Consider the following 16,908-nt stretch of genomic DNA (forward strand, 5'->3'; position numbering starts at 1 on the left):
TCACTGCATCACATTCTGCAATACAGTGAACAAAGCGCGCCCAATTGCATTCTGAAACCTTTTTTTTTTTTCGCTTGAGGCAAGAATTGTTCCGTAGAAGCTTGCCGATATCATCGTCATCATTTGCAAATTTCCTAACTTCATCACCCCACCTAGTTTTCTGCCGTCCTCGACTGCGCATTTCCTTCTCTTGGCACCCATTCTATAACCATAATGGTCCAGCGGTTGTCTACCCTACGCATTACATGGCCAGCCCAGCTCCATTTCTTTCTCTTAATGTCAGCTAGAATATCGGCTATCCTCGTTTGCTTTCTGACCCACACCGCTATCTTCCTGTCTCTTAACGTTAGGCATAACATTAAGAGCGATCCTTAACTTGTTCTCGAGCTTCTTTGTTAACCTACAAGTTTCTGCCGCATATGTTAGCACCGGTAGAATGCAATGATTGTACAGCTTTCTTTCCAATGACAGTGATAAGCTTCCAGTGAGGATTTGGCAATGCCTCCCGTATTTTCTCCAACCCAATTTTATTCTTCTGTAAATTTCCTTATCATGATCAGGGTCGCCTGTGAGTAACTGACCTAGATAAACGTACTCCTTTACAGACTCTAGAGGCTGAGAGAGAGAGAATAAACATCTTTAATGTGTAAAGTGCAGCTTTGGAGAGGCGTCCTCATTCCAGAATGCCTTGAGCTCGGGCCGCGTCCTGGGCCCTCGCAATCAGCCGTTGCTGATCTTCGAGGTCGGAGCTGGCCAAGGCTCTCTCCCAAAGCTCGTTGGTGTGGTAAGGGTTCGGAGGATTGAGTGGTGCCTCTCTGCAGCCCCCTACTATGTGCCTGAGGGACCCGGGCTCTGCGCAGAAGCGGCATTGCGGAGAGAATTGTGTAGGGGCTATGAGGTGGTTTCTGGTTGGGTGGGGGAATGTGTTAACCTGTAGAGCTCGGAGGAATCGCTCATGCTCTCTAGGTAGTGACTTGCGTGGTTACAATTTTTGCATTTTCATAATCTATGAAAGCCATATATAGAGAGGTTGATTGTGCTCCGCAGATTTCTCTATTACCTGATTGATGACATGGATATAATCCATTGTAGAATATCCGTTCCTGAAGCAAGCCTGTTCTCTTGGTTGATTGAAGTCAAGTTGTGCCCTGAATCTAGAGGGTGACTGGCGATCCTAAATTCTTGTTCCATTGCCAGGCTATTGAACATTATCTTTGTCTTCTGCATATTATTTTTCAACCCCAATCTTGCACTTTCTCAGTTAAGGTTCTCAATCATTTGTTGTAATTCATCCCCATTGTTGCTGAATAGGAGAATGTCATCTGCAAACCGAAGGTTGCTGAGATATGCGCTGTTGATCCTCACACCTAAGCCTTCCTAGTCTAAGAGCTTGAATATTTCTTCTCATCATGCAGTGAATAGCATTGGAGAGATTGTGTCTCTTTGCCTGACCCCTTTCTTGATAGGTAAATTTCTAGTTTTCTTGTGGAGAACCGAGGTAGCTGTGAAATCCTTGTAGATGTTTGCCAATATATTCACGTATGCATCCTGTACTCCTTGGTAGCGTAATGCCTCTATGACTGCTGGTATTTCTACTGAATCAAATGCATTTTCATAATCTATGAAAGCCATATATAGAGAGGTTGATTGTGCTCCGCAGATTTCTCTATTACTTGATTGATGGACATGGATATGATTCATTGTAGAATATCCATTCCTGAAGCAAGCCTGTTCTCTTGGTTGATTGAAGTCAAGTTGTGCCCTGATTCTATTGGAAGTTATATTGGTGAATATTTTATACAGTACCAAAACAAGCCAATGGGCCTATAATTTTTCAATTTTCTAACGTCTCCGTTCTGATGGATTAGTATAATGTTGGCATTCTTCCAGTTCTCTGGTACACTTGAAGTCGTGAGGCATTGCGTGTAAAGGGCCGCAAGCTTCTCAAGCATGATCTCTCCTCCATCTTTTAATAAATCGACTGTTATTCTATCTCCTAACTTCATCGCTAATTCTAGAAGGAGGCTCTGTATCCTGTTCATCATTCGTATGAAAGCATCTTGGCTGCTCTGGGGACTCTACAGGTAAGTATAGAATTCTTCCGGTGCTTCTATTATGTCATCGAAATTGCTGATGATATTACCCTGCTTATCTTTCAGAGCATACATCTTGACTGGTCCTATGCTAAGTTTTCTTGTCACTGATATAATGCTGCGTCCATATTTTACCTGCGTTATATTTTATGTTAGCCGATATAAATCTTACCAAATAACACTTGCATGTGCTCCATATTCCGTGTACTAAGCAAACTATTGTAGAATTGATTTACTTTTCTGAAAGAAAAAATGCTAAGCTTTTAGGGAAAATTAGAGCTCTGTTCTTGGGGAGCGACCTAATGAACCATCTTGTGTATCTCTACTCAGACCACTTCGCGATGTGACCGAATACATCTAACAATTTCAAAGCTAATAGCATTCTGAGGCTCTTCCGGCTGTTTTCGCGGTATATCGGTGTTAACAATAAAGCTAACATGACATGACCGTTTATTATATGGAGTAATATAATAAACGGTCGACGGTGGTGGGAGTCGGAGAGGGAAACATTCGTTCGCTCTCTCTTGATATCTCTCTCGCTCTTCTGTTCGCTCGTGCGTTTGTTCGGGCCGTTCGCTTACACTGACAATCAGTGTCGATAGTTCCCGCACAATTTTTTTTTCTGAGTAACACAATTTTTCTCGCGCGTTACGAAAAGATTTAAAAGCTTCGAGACAGTCACGATCAGAATTGTGCACAAACCCCATTTGTTTCGCTTTCACTGCATATAGTACGCCGGTGAGCATGTTTGACCGGCTTGTTTCACCCGTGTCTTTTTCTTTATTTCGCGCGCACTTCGCTTAAATATATTGGTTTAATTGCACCAACGTGGCCACCAAAGCATACTATAATATTCTCTATATGCCACATTTTTATTTGGAACGCTACGTTGTGTAATTGACGCCACAATCTGAGTCAAAAGGAATTTTATCCAACTTCACCACAAAATTTCACAGAATGTTATGGTTTTATTCGTTCTCGAAGTAGTTTTATCAGCCGGTACACACAAATTTCTAAACTTCTACGATGTGATACTACTGCTTATACATAGGCGTATTTACCGGGGGGGGGGGGGGGGGGGCACTTGCCCCCCCCCCCCCCCCACTTTTGAAAGCGGGCACGTTCCTGAAGGCTGCATGGTGGAAAGTCCAACAAAAGTACAGCTGAAACTAAATTTTCCTTCTTAATAGAGTGTCCATGTGAGTAATGCTTTTCTTTACTACGTATCCCCTGCTTGGAGAGTGAGAATCGCCTCCTCGGGACGCGCTGTAGCGGACGACATGCGGGATTCTCCGTACACGCTCGCGCTGCGGAGAAGGCCTGGCGCTGGGCAGTTCCCGCCCTATAATAAATCTCATCTAGCGATATTTTCATCATGCCCAGTGTTTTGGGACCACTATATCCGTATTTGAAAACACAATCAGCTTATTTATCCTGCGGCTGATGGGGAGGTCAGGATAACGTATTATAATCAGCCCCACCCAACAACTGGTGTGGTTTACGGCATGGAATCGTTGTATTTTCGAATGCTGGAACGATTTAATCTCTGTCCGGAGACAGCCGACATAACGCTGCAGTCACAGTATTTAATCACCATCAAAAACTCTAATCAAACCTTTTACAGGCATAGCTGCAGAGTTTCACTGTGTAATCACGACTTATTGTAGATATGTTCGTGAAAGTGATCTTGGTCGAATGTGCAGAGCCATTTAAGTACCAATAGAACATGGACTTGAATTTTTTATAAAGGCTTGTGTCACTTTTGACCTAATCGATTTCATTTTCAGGCTGTTTCTAAATAAGAGCTACACAATTACTTGTGTCCGGGCTGGAGCAAAAACAGCTGATGTATTATATTTAGAAAAAATGAGGGCCACTTTTTGGTGGCGTGCATCGAAAATTTGCACTGTGAGGTTGCTTATGTGCTCCGAAAACAGTTACTGAATAGTCTCTTTCTCCAAATTTTTATGCGTTATACACGACATTTAGTTGTTTTCGCCCAGTATCCTCTGTAAACTATGCGGGGCATGGCGTTTTTATTTATTCGAAGTACGAAGAAATGTTCTGAGTTACGAGCGATAAATGTTGATTCTGTTTAGGTTCATTACAGTCTTTTTAGAAAGTTATTCATTTGGAGCCTTCCAGGGAGTCATACTGCCGCTAATCGAAATGTTTCCCAGACTCCTAAAGCAACAGCACGAGAGACGGTTGAAATTCCGTGAAAATAGAGATAATGGCGCAATGCGTCGCGAAACATTCACTTTCCTGTTTTAATGCAAGTGCTGCAGATCAAAACTAAACCCTCATTTTTCGATGTGTTTTCGTGCATCATGCGAGATTCGTACTTTGTTTCTGCGGTGTCCACTGTGAGCTAAACAAGGCATGGTATGGGCAATCTGTAAGCAATGTTTGAAATGGGTGGGTTAAATGCGCATTTCCCAGTGGAATACTTATGCAAGTAGTCCATTGCATTATTAGTCTGTTTTACGAGCGGTGTAAAACTTGGATGGCTGCGCTGGCATAATTACAACTACAACTGAGGTCTAATTTTGCGAATATAAGGGGAACAATACGACAACTTTATGTGCGATGGTAAATGCGTGTTGATCCAACACAGGTTTTAAAAAAATTGTCACCAATTGTGACAATTTGCTAGGTTTCCCAATGTCCCAAGAGAACTCCGAGTTTCAGATATTCTCCATTTTGAAAGAATAGGCAGATTTTAAGCGCAATTTGTCGCGTAGTTCTAACGTTTCTGGCTTATCTAGAAGGGTTACCAATAATTATTGAATCCTCATATTTTATTTATATTTACTTTTTCATGCATAATAGAATAGAACGGTTCGCTTGGCATCCTCACTGAACTAAAGGAGGCAGCTTCCTTTTATTTGGTGACTCTAAGGACAAGTTAATTGGTGATGTGTAGGTGAAGCTCAGAGTAGATGAGTAATTGGGGCTTTCCCAATAAATTACGCATTCAAGCACTGTAGAATTTTATGGGCGTGTCTAACGAGCGGGGAAGAATTGAGCCCGCTGCCGTGGCGGAATATAAAAGCCACCAAGAATAAATTTAGCCAAAATTGGTGGTATGCTATGAAAACTCTCTGTGCAGAAGTTAAATGTGGTTGGATCATACACTGCCTTTGTAAAAATTTCTTATTCAAGTGCTAAAGCGTGTCATATGCTATGCTTCTCAGTATCCCGACATAGCTATAGGTTACAGCAGGTTTATATTTTGTGGAAAGGGGAGGGGGGACATGGTAATTGCAATGTGCGACAAAACTTTTACGTTCCTGATCCAGCGAGAAGCGTTGCGAACAATTATTGAACCGTCTTTTTTCTGTCCCTATTTTCAGGCGCCATAACACGTTCAAACTTGGTTTCAGCGATGTCGTCGGTGAAAGACATTTTGTTTATATTTGGCGAAAGTAAAGAGCGCGTTATGGACAATATGTAGGTAAACTTTAAAGACAGGGGACTAATTATGACATTTGTCGTAAATTACGCATGCAAGTGATCCGGAGCTTTATGAATGTGTTTTGCGAACAAAGAATTTATCTCGTAGCTCTGGCAGAACGGTGAACTCAACCAATATCAGATCTAGCGGAAATTGAGTAAGGAGTGTGAGGGGAGGAGGCAGGGAGGGAGAGAGGGAGGGCACCGTGGTAAATGTTATGGCGAAATAACATGTGTGTTGATGAATTACTGGCTTTTTAAAAATTCCCGACAAGAAGTGCTCCAAGGGATTACTAGCGCGTAAAGCTTCAAATGGTAAAGTCATATACGAGCAACTTTTTAATGTCTGCAATATAATTACAAGAAATTGGAAGCTTTATTGCAATTGTTCGAAAGAAACAGCTTCGCTGGAAATCGGGTTGTCGCACACATCTGCTGTCATTTTTTTTCTAGTGAATATTGCAAGTAATTTATGTTTATTGTACTTTGTTGCGTAGAACTTCGACAAAACTATTACTAAACTAGCGATACATTTAGGCTGTAAGCTTAAACGCCAAGTACGTCTAATTATTAATATTGTTTGTAGCAAATGTCCATTTTTTATGTGCGCTCTACTGCTGCTATTGGGCGGGATCCGAGACCTCTGTGAGACACTCATTGCCTTTTGTTCCTGCATCTTGAAATTTCATATAGTTGCAATAAGTAGATGCAAATTCAAACAATTTTTCAGGCCGCGATGGTTCCCTATGTGTGACTGACAGACGCATTTTCAGGCTCTTTCACCTATTGTAATAGTAATTCGCAGTATATATTGTTACGCAAAAGCTACGGAAGGACAGAAGAGGAGAACGAAGTGCGCTTGTCTTTGGAGCGGCTCGGTGTCGGCGCGGCAACCCTTTGCCCTTTTTCATCGATTCATCTTTAAATAAACGCACCCCATCGTAACAGTTTTGGTGGACGGTGCTGGGTAAAACAACGGCGCCCCCGGAGAACGACAACGAACCGACCGCTGAGGCGCAATCCGTGGAGCTTCGACGAAGTCGCCGAATTGCCGGTCTGCCACCAGAGATGGCTTCTGACGGCGACAATCCGCCACCTTCTACCAGCATTCCATGGCAGCCCTACATCGAGCCACGCACCTTCGCTGGAAAAGACGGAGAAGACGTGGACGGATGGCTCAGCTTCTACCAACGAGCAAGTCGGTTCAACGGCTGGAATGCCACCGCCCAGCTTAACAACGTCGCCTTCTTCCTCAAGGGAACAGCGTCTGTGTGGCTTGAAAACCATGAAGAAAGCTTGACAACTTGGGAGAAGTTCGTAGACGAAATTAAGAAGTCTTTCGGAGATCCGACAGCTAAAAAGAAGCGTGCAGAGCAAACGCTAATGCAGCGAGCTCAAGTCCCCGGCAAAACTTGCACTACGTACATCGAGGAAGTGCTTAAGTTGTGCAAGGCCCTGGACCCTCAGATGTCAGAAGAGGATAAAGTTGGCCACCTGCTGAAAGGGATCGCTGAGGACGTGTACCAGTTCCTCATAGGAAAAGACCGTCTGGAATCCGTAACGGACGTCGTTCTGCACTGCTGCACATTTGAAGCGCTCAGAGCTCGGCGTATCACACCGAAGTTCGGTCGCCTGGCCAACGTGACTAACGTCGCCAGTGTTGACGTGGTCCCAGCTCCATCCGACCTCGCCTCAATGATTCGGCAAGTGGTGCGCGAAGAGCTTGACCGACGCCAGGCGGTTTCCCTCTCGACTGCTCGGGTTCGAGAGCCTTTCTCTTCCGGCGACTTTGGTGAGACGTCCATTACCGCCGCCTCCGTAGATGCCTACAACTTCGCGCCTCGTCCAGGAGTGTCACACCATACTACGAACGCGCATCCCAGTTACCAGTTTCACAACGGTTACTCACGCAGACCGCCTGCAGTTCCTCAAGAGTGGGACGGCCGTGCCAGTTATCCTCCTACTGACAATTTCAGTGCGTCCCGTGAACGCCCCATCTGCTTCCAATGCGGCATTCGCGGTCACGTCGCCCGATTTTGTCCTCACCGCCGTCGCACGTCACCACCGTTCTATGAACGACCGCGTACTTTTTATCGGCGGGGCAACCGACAAGGTGACGAGACACGTTGGTCCTCTGATTCAGATAGCAGGACGCTCTACCAGGCGAATTACCGTAGCGACTCACCAGCTTCTGTGCGGAGCTTGACGCCGCCGCCTTCACGCCAGCGCAGGTCTCCATCTCCGCGACGGCGTCTCACGTCACCGCCGCCGGGAAACTAGGCGGCGCGACCAATGGAGGTGCGGTCGCTAGTCATCTTCAGCTACATGCCCCTATGCCTCCGCCAGTCGCCATGTGTCATAATAAGATTCGTGTTTTAGTGGACAATGTTACTACTTTGGCCTTAGTGGACACAGGAGCGAGTGTCTCTGTTATCAGCCAACATTTCAAAACCCGACTAGGCCGTAAAGTGATGTTTCGCTGGGACACCTCTAATACATTTCGTGCTGTGAGTGGCGAGTTGCTCCGACCTATTGGTGTGTGCACCGCGAACGTTTACTTCTCCGATAACGTGTATCAAGCCGAATTCGCAGTGCTTGCTAAATCCACTCACGACGTAATTCTTGGCCTCGACTTCCTACAACAGTGCGGTGCCACTGTTGACTGCGGTACCGGCGAGCTTTTCCTCTCTCCTCTTGCTGACCAACCTGCTACATGTTCACGCACTCTCGCCGTCATTGAAGATACTGTCTTACCGGCACGTTCCTTATCCAGAGTACGCGTTGCTGCTTGCGGAGTCGACGCCGATACATTTGATGCAATTGTTGAGCCTGTGCCTTCGATGGTTGTGAAGAAAAGTGTGCTCGTACCTCGATGCGTCCTCTCTGTGGCCTGCGGAACAACTACACTATGGGTGTCAAATTTAGCCTCCCAGTCTGTTGTGCTACCCTGCGGTATCCGACTTGCCTCTTTTGAAGTGGATACCAGTCTCAGCATAGGCGCTTTAACTGATGACACGTCCCATGAATCCCAAGAGCACGGTGCTGAAGACTCGTTGCCGTTTCTAAAAATGATCAACAAGTCATTGTCCTCAGAGAAGCGTCAAGCCCTGGTCAGCGTCCTTCGAAAGCATGCGTCATTGTTTGATTTCGCGCAGAACGCTAACAAAGTTCACGTTCCAACTACGCGGGCTCGCCACAGGATCGACACGGGGCCCGCGCATCCCATAAGGCAGAAGCCTTACCGCGTGTCCGCGTCAGAGCGCAAGATCATCGCTCAACAGGTCGACGACATGCTAGCCAAGGGCGTCATACAAGATTCCTCTAGCCCTTGGGCTGCGCCGGTCATCCTCGTGAAAAAGAAAGATGGGTCCTGGAGGTTTTGTGTCGACTACCGGCGTCTCAATTCTGTGACGAAAAAGGATGTGTATCCACTTCCCCGGATCGATGACGTTATCGACTGTCTTCATTCCGCATCCTACTTTTCATCTGTAGACCTCAGATCGGGCTACTGGCAGATACCCATGCATTCAACTGACAAAGAGAAAACCGCTTTTGTGACCCCAGACGGCTTGTTTGAATTCAACGTCATGCCGTTTGGTTTGTGCAACGCGCCTGCAACATTTGAACGGTTTATGGACACGGTACTGCGCGGCCTGAAATGGGAGATTTGTTTATGTTATCTTGACGACGTCGTCATTTTTGGCCGCACCTTTGCAGAGCACAACCATCGACTGGACGTTGTTCTGACGTGCCTTGAACAAGCTGCCCTTACCCTTAACTCAAAGAAATGTCACTTTGGCCAACGAGAGGCGCTAGTACTTGGACATCTAGTGGACAAGCAGGGGGTGCGACCAGACCCACAGAAGGTCGCTGCAGTTACCGGCTTTAAACAACCGCAGTCACAACGCGAGCTGAGGAGCTTCTTGGGTCTTTGCTCGTACTTCCGACGTTTTGTGCCCAACTTTGCCGATACTGCCTACCCTCTGACTTCATTGCTGCGCAAGGATAACCCTTTCACCTGGACAGCAGATTGCGATTCCTCGTTTCGTCAACTGAAGTTCCTGCTCTCTTCCGGACCCATACTTCGCCATTTTGACCCCTCTGCCTCAACAGAATTGCACACCGACGCGAGTGAAATCGGCCTCGGCGCCGTCCTCGTGCAGCGCTTTGGTGACGCCGAGCATGCCATTGCCTACGCCAGCCGTTCGTTGAGCAAGGCCGAACAGAATTACACCGTCACTGAGCTAGAGTGACGGTGTAATCAATTCCCGGTGACTTCTTTACATCAAGGTTTAAAAGAAGTGTTAGTACACCTTCTTCATGAACACGTGTATCGTCAATGGGCGGCAATTCTTCGAAAGAGGCAAAACCAGGGGTGGTGCCGTCATCTTGTGACGTCACCGAGCTGAAATACTCGTTTAGCGCCTGCGCAACTTCGAAGTTGTCATCTATGAGCGAATCGTTTATGCAAAGACGCGGCACTGATTTTTGCTGTGGTGTTAGATAACGCCAAAATTCGCCTGGTGATGACATCAAGAAATTTTTCATGCGCAGATTTTGGAAGTGGTCTTTTGCTTCTTTTATACGGTTTTTTAGTAAAACGCGCAACTCGTAAATCTTGTCTGCATTTGTCCGCGAAGGGTGCTGCTTCTGATTTTGACGAGCTTTCTTAAGTTTACGTCCAATACGCGCGATATCTTTTGTCATCCATGGCTTCAAGTTCCGCACTATCCTCCGTTTTTTCGGAACAAAGTTATTTATGCATCGCAACACCAAGACTTTAAAAAAACACCATAGCTGTTCAACGGAGGTATTGCCGGTGTCGCACAGAGTTGTGAAAGTGGAAAATGAACTGTCTAGAGCATCTAATATTTCAATGTCGTTAGCGCTCGCAAACATAGGAATTATTGTTTCCTTTTTCTCGAGTTTTGAATTGAAACACACTTCCATTGTTAAACTTACTATCTTATGATCTGATATACCTTCAAACACCTGCACAGAAGGATTTCGACAAAGCAAGTTGTTACTAACAAATAAAAAGATCCAAAATAGATTGACTATCATTATGAATACGGGTAGGTTCCTTAACGAGTTGTGTTAGATTGTGCAAGAGCAGCATATCAACAAACAATTGGGAATTGCTAGCCAGAGCCTCAGGAAAATCAGACCAATTTATTAATGGAAAGTTAAAGTCACCTGTTAGTAATAAATTACAAGAACGAAAATGTATTGAACACAAAAATTCATTGAGCTTTTCTACAAATGCATTGTCGCAATTCGGGGGGCGGTAAAATCCCACGACAACTAAATGAAATTCATCGAGAAATACTTTAACTGTAATACTTTCTATGTCCGGTATATCTGGTAATCTGGATGCGCGTAATGATTCGTTGATTAGTATTGCAACGCCGCCTCCCCTACTATCTCTATCATGACGAAAGATGCTGTAGCCTTGGGGTGTTATGTCCGAATCGTTTATATCTCGATGTAGCCAGGTTTCAGTTACCACTATAATATGTGGCTTATGGGCAATAGCAACGCTTTTCAATTCGGTTAGTTTATGTACGAGGCTACGAGCATTGATACTGAGGCACCGAAATGTCTTTTTGGGACCATCACAATTTCAACGTACGCGCTTGGGCCTGCGGTTGTGCTCGCTAAGTGGAACCAGGGTCCTGGTGGAACTATTTTATTTTGACTGCTATCCCATTCAAACATGTCGCTGTCAATTTTTACTTTGTCATGAAGAAGTTTTACCCTCTTACCCTCTCTTCTTTCGTTAGCGGTACTCTCCCACAGCTTCTTTATATATATAAAAATTTCGCAATGGTATACCATCTTCGCTGAAGACCGCATACGCTAAGCAATAAAAAAAAAAGTGACTTTTGCTGCTGTTGTCGCCTTAGTGGTTCGGAGGTGGCCTACTCGTTCCCTCTGTCGTCAAACGTTGTGAATTGGCAGCGCGCTTCGCTGCGCTCATTTTTCATAGATGGCAGCACAAGCACACAATCGAAATCGGATTCTTGACGAGACCATGGAGATAGGAGGCAATTGGCCGCTCATTTCAACACGAAGTATTGGCTTTGGCGAAAGCTCGTCTGAATGATCATGGCAAAGGAGTGTAATAAACACGGAACATCGATTAAAGAAATAGAAGTTTAAAAGAAACAATCACGCTGATGTTTTCATACGGAAGCCTTTACTTCACAATAGTGTACCAACCGTCACCATTGTGAAAAAGACTCCCGCATGAGAGTCAAAACGTCTTTGTATATATTTTTTTACTTTCTTATTTTACTTCTTTAGTCATTATACCAAGTTTCTTATGCAGAAGCAGTTCATTAATTGTTACGTTGTGAACATGATAACGGCAGGAAGGATTTATACACTATCGCTTGCATGCCCGCAGGCTCGAACCGCCAGCGACCCGATATCATTTGAAGCCAGACAACTGACAGCAGGAAGCACCAGGAAGAGTAACACGTTTATTCGAAAAATTGAAAGACAGTGATGAAAAGGCTGCTCCTAAATGCTTTAACTTACCAGCAGAGCAGTGAGACACTTGGCATGAAGACGCTCGTAGATGCCGATTAGTTGGTTTACAGTGCAGCAGTGACAATCACATAAGTACAGACTGTTCGTACAGTACGCTCCGCAGTAAAATGGTACACCTAGCCACTAATAAAGACAGTAAAAAAAAAAAGGAAAGTTTGTTCACCTTCGCCGGAAAGAATAGGCTGATTTAATCAATCGGATCTACATTTGTATATAAATGTATGTCTCAGGACTTTTATGGCATATCTCAGTGCTAATTGATGGCAATACCAACCACGTATTTTCTTTCAACGTAGGTCATGATGTTCAACCGATACAAAATACCACCCTCCTTACAACCATCACGTACCAGCACCGCCATTGTGTGGAGCAAGCGTATAGCGTATATGTCGTCCATGTGAAGAGGTATACATTATTAACTATTTGTGCCAGCGACCACTGTTCCTATTCAGGTTTTTTTTTTTTTCGCATTCCTTTGCAAGCATGTTCGCACACCTTTGCGAAATATTTGCCCGGATAATGTAGCGACTGTATTTCAATGATATCCGTTATTGCACTTAGAGAGTGGCCCAAACGGTGATCTGCTCACGTTTTCACCCAGATTGGCCGTCCGTGAATGGCGGATGATAAGAAAGGTGTGAAATCCAGTAGAATGCCATTGTCTGCCACCAGAAACGTAATTTCCCTGGCACCGAGTGCATGTAGCCACATCTCTTTAGTCATTACGAAATGAGGAGAAATCTGCAGAACATTAACTAAATCTTTTGACTGCGAGAAGGTTCATTGCTAATGGTGCATCTAACATAAAAGTGAGCACGTTTTCGCTTATTTACAGCCACCAAAAGTTAAACACGACGTTTAAAGTAAACCGTATTCGCGAAGTTCGTCGTCAATGGGAAGTGCACGTGGGTCAAGAAAGAACAAGAGCACGAGCGCTTACTAGCTGCTGTACTACATGTACATGGCTCCCTTTGGTAGGGCGTATATACAGGACCCTGTGCTGTATATATACCATAACCGGTGGACCATTACCGATAACCATTAACCGGGACCATTAACCGATAACCGGTGGACCATTAGAGTTACAGAATGGATACCAAGAGAAGGGAAGCGCAGTCGAGGACGGCAGCAAACTAGGTGGGGTGATGAAGTTAGGAAATTTGCAGGTGCAAGCTGGAATCAGCTAGTGCAAGATAGGGGTAATTGGAGATCGCAGGGAGAGACCTTCGTCCTGCAGTGGAGATAAATATGGGATGATGATGATGATGATGATGATGATGATGATGATGATGATGATGATGATACATGTACTACGTACTGACGAGTCGATGTCACCAGCCTCTTCCACCGTGGCATTCATAATACCAAATTTGGCGGTCAATGCGCTTTCGCCTAAACCACCAAACGTGAACGTTTGGTGGTGGAAGTACGTGAACGGATGAGATTGTAGCCATCGGCGAGGCAGTATGCTTTATATCGATGGAACCGCCTCAGGTCTTGACTGTATGTTGTGACGCGAAGCTAGCGCTACAAGTGATCGATTCTGCCCTTCTTCTTGATCAAGATGGGGTAGAATTACATAGTTTCTCCCTGAGAACTGGCCTCCCTTACTCATGTACAGCATTTTGACAACGAGTAGCATTTTGACAGCGAGTGACGATGTGTGTGCTGTGCTGTGTACTCTCTCTCTCTCCTCCCCATCTTTCATTCCCCCTCATCCCGCTCCCATGTGTAGGGTAGCAAACCGGTTGTGCTGAACTGGTTAACCTCCCTGCCTTTCCTTCCTTGACAGCGAGTTTCCGCGGTCATCGAGTGAGATGCGTTCATGTTTGCTTGTGCGCGCGTGACACCATGCATGTTAATTTCGTTAGCATGCCTATGTTTGCAAGTTTATACGGCCGATAAAACTACTACCCTTACTTCGTATAGCTGTCCACTAATTTGCTATCGCAATCGATGCTTCGCCTTTCGGGCGAAACTGCGACATTTTTTTTTTTTTTCACCAGTGGGTAGACCCGTTGGTCTTTCTTGGCCGAGCCCTTGTCAGTACTTAGCTGCCTCCGCGAATTGAATATTACATTTAATACATTACCGGTGCTATATGACACTTAATTTCTGGACTTAAATTAACCTTTACATGTTAAACAGTACGCAACCCACAGCCGGCAGGCAAAATTTGGGCGCATTCTTTATGACAGAAAATCTATATTTGAACTTTTTTCTGCATCGGAGTTGAACCGTGCACCCGTCTGGCAACACTAACATGTGACGAAATAAAACGCATGCCCAGCAACGGCTCCTCCCTGTAAGGTCCCTATATAGGCATTTCTTGCTTTATTAGGAAAGAATGTAGGAACTTTAGCCCCCCTGGAAATAAGCAAAGGCAGTCCCGAAGACCATGCTTTGTGAGGTTTTTCGAAACGTGCTGCTGGTTTTTTTTTTTTTTTTTTTTTTTTTTTCCCTTTACTGCAAGCACCGTAAGCGATCGGCACAAATACGACATATGTCATGATCGCCATGCCTCATCGGCGGTCAGTCCGGGATGGTTTCTGCCGGCGTTTTGTGGTTTACGCTGCTTTTATTGCGTAAGCGAAATAATTGCGGGCACAAATCAACGACGACGCCCTTGCTGCGCCGTTTACCCGCCGCGGTTGCTCAGTGGCTATGGTGTTGGGCTGCTGAGCACGAGGTGGCGGGATCGAATCCCGGCCACGGCGGCCGCATTTCGATGGGGGCTAAATGCGAAAACACCCGTGTACTTAGATTTAGGTGCACGTTAAAGAACCCCAGGTGGTCAAAATTTCCGGAGTCCCCCACTACGGCGTGCCTCATAATCAGAACTGGTTTTGGCACGTAAAACCCCATAATTTTCTTGCTGCGCCGTTGGCTGCTAGAGCGTGAGGAGCAAGCCATACGGCATGGTTTTAGACTGCTTCGGAGCAGACGACAGAACAGGGGCCTTACATTTCCTGACATCACACAGTTCATGCATGCCATAATGGCAACCGGTGAGAGAGGCTTCGAGGCAGATATTTTAAATGGAAATATTGAGTTCGAATGTGCGCCTCTGAAAAACTAATTTCTTTTTTTGTTTATTATATTAATCCCTCTGTACCCTCAGTTACAATGATAAACTGAGAATAGTTGGACGACCGTGTCATCAGCCCTTTAAGACGAACACTGAAAGAGGATACATAGCCGCTGGGGGTATGTTACGCACCTTAAGAATGTCAACAAGAAGTAGCAGCATCGACATTCTAGCCAACAACACGCGCGCTCACTATAAATTTCGACGTTCAACCAACTAGCCCGCATTTGTAGTGGCAGGAGTAGGAGGAGTCTGATTGAAGATATAATTTATGTGCCACTCCTTATTTTCTGCTCTTCGTTGCATTCATTAGCTTTAAAAGTCAATTTAGTTAACGTGTATTTGCCTGCGCTACTCGATGCCCCTTAGTGGGTATGCGCCATGGTTTGACGTCATTATCATCGTCAGCAGCAGCAGCAGCAGCAGCAGCAGTAGTACGTATAAGGAGTAGTCAACAGCCATGTGCTCGCGTTCTAATTCGACCGTGTCCAGCCCACGTCCGCCAACTTCTGCATACGAGATAGAAGCCGAGGAACACGATTCCAGCTTGTCATGCTCGATGGAAACGGAAGAGTTCGAAGAAGAGCCAAGAGAGAGGATGCTCGTACAAGTGCTCGAGTACGGATGTGAGTGCGTTCGCGCAGTTACCGTCTTGGGTCTCGCGCAACGGTGGCTTGATTGCACAGAGACCGAGAGTGCGGATAGCGTGCAGAGCATCAGGGAAAAGACGAAACAGAGCGGCCTAATGCCGACCGTGCACAGCAGGCGTACTTGAAATAGGCAATGCATATTCAGTAGGGCCACTGACAAGCCATTTCTGACTTTTATTTTCACCTGCTAGCTGCATCTTACTCATGCTTCCCTTTCAGTAGGCTCTTTCGATCTGAAAAACACAACTGGTTCGGGAGAATATGCGTGGCTATGTGCAGTTACACGAAACAGGTCCCACATGCGTAAGGCTAAAAACAAATTTAAACAGGTAAAAGTTGTGCGTGGTAAATTTATACAAATGCTTTTTTTTCTGCATTTTTTTTTTGTTTTGCGAGAAAGCTGTACAATTAGAATAAATGCATTCTGTGGGGTTTTAAAAAATAGCAATAACTTTTTAATGCTTCCTTTCAGCTACGCCTTAAGTTACCTCAATAGGTGCTGGCTAGGAACCTTGGCTCAACCTGTCATTTTTATTTGTAGTTTTAAACAGTGAATAGCTAGTTACGCTGCGTTTCACGTACGCCTTAAGGCGTACTGGCATATCTCCCGACTTTAATTTTTTGCATTCAATGAAGGCCATAGACCTTTAAACCCTGGAAAATACACTGGCAGGTGCCAGAGTGCCCTAAATAACCTGCTATAAAATGTTTTCTACGAATAGTTTTGGTTGCGTTTCCCAGGAGGTGTGTGCGTCGTGACGCAATAGCTTAGAAAGCTATTGCGTGGGAACAAAACTTTGTGATGTTCTGGCCGTCGTTCCAAATCGCTTGGTCTTTAGACAGGTAACCACGAGAGATGCTGCGACGCTATTTACTGCCTGTTTGGTTTGAACGATCTCTTTGAAAATCGATTGCAGGCTATTATTTCACCGAAATGGTTAAAAGAATGGGCCAGTATAATATAATTGAGCGGACGGATATTTTTCACCGTGGTGTTTACTCAGAGTCTACCAGTAAAATATATTCATTTTCGGCCTTCAGAGTGAATATTCTGTAACAGTAAATA

This window comes from Dermacentor silvarum, chromosome 6 (assembly GCF_013339745.2).
Source record: "Dermacentor silvarum isolate Dsil-2018 chromosome 6, BIME_Dsil_1.4, whole genome shotgun sequence".
NCBI classification, from domain to species: Eukaryota; Metazoa; Arthropoda; class Arachnida; order Ixodida; family Ixodidae; genus Dermacentor; species Dermacentor silvarum.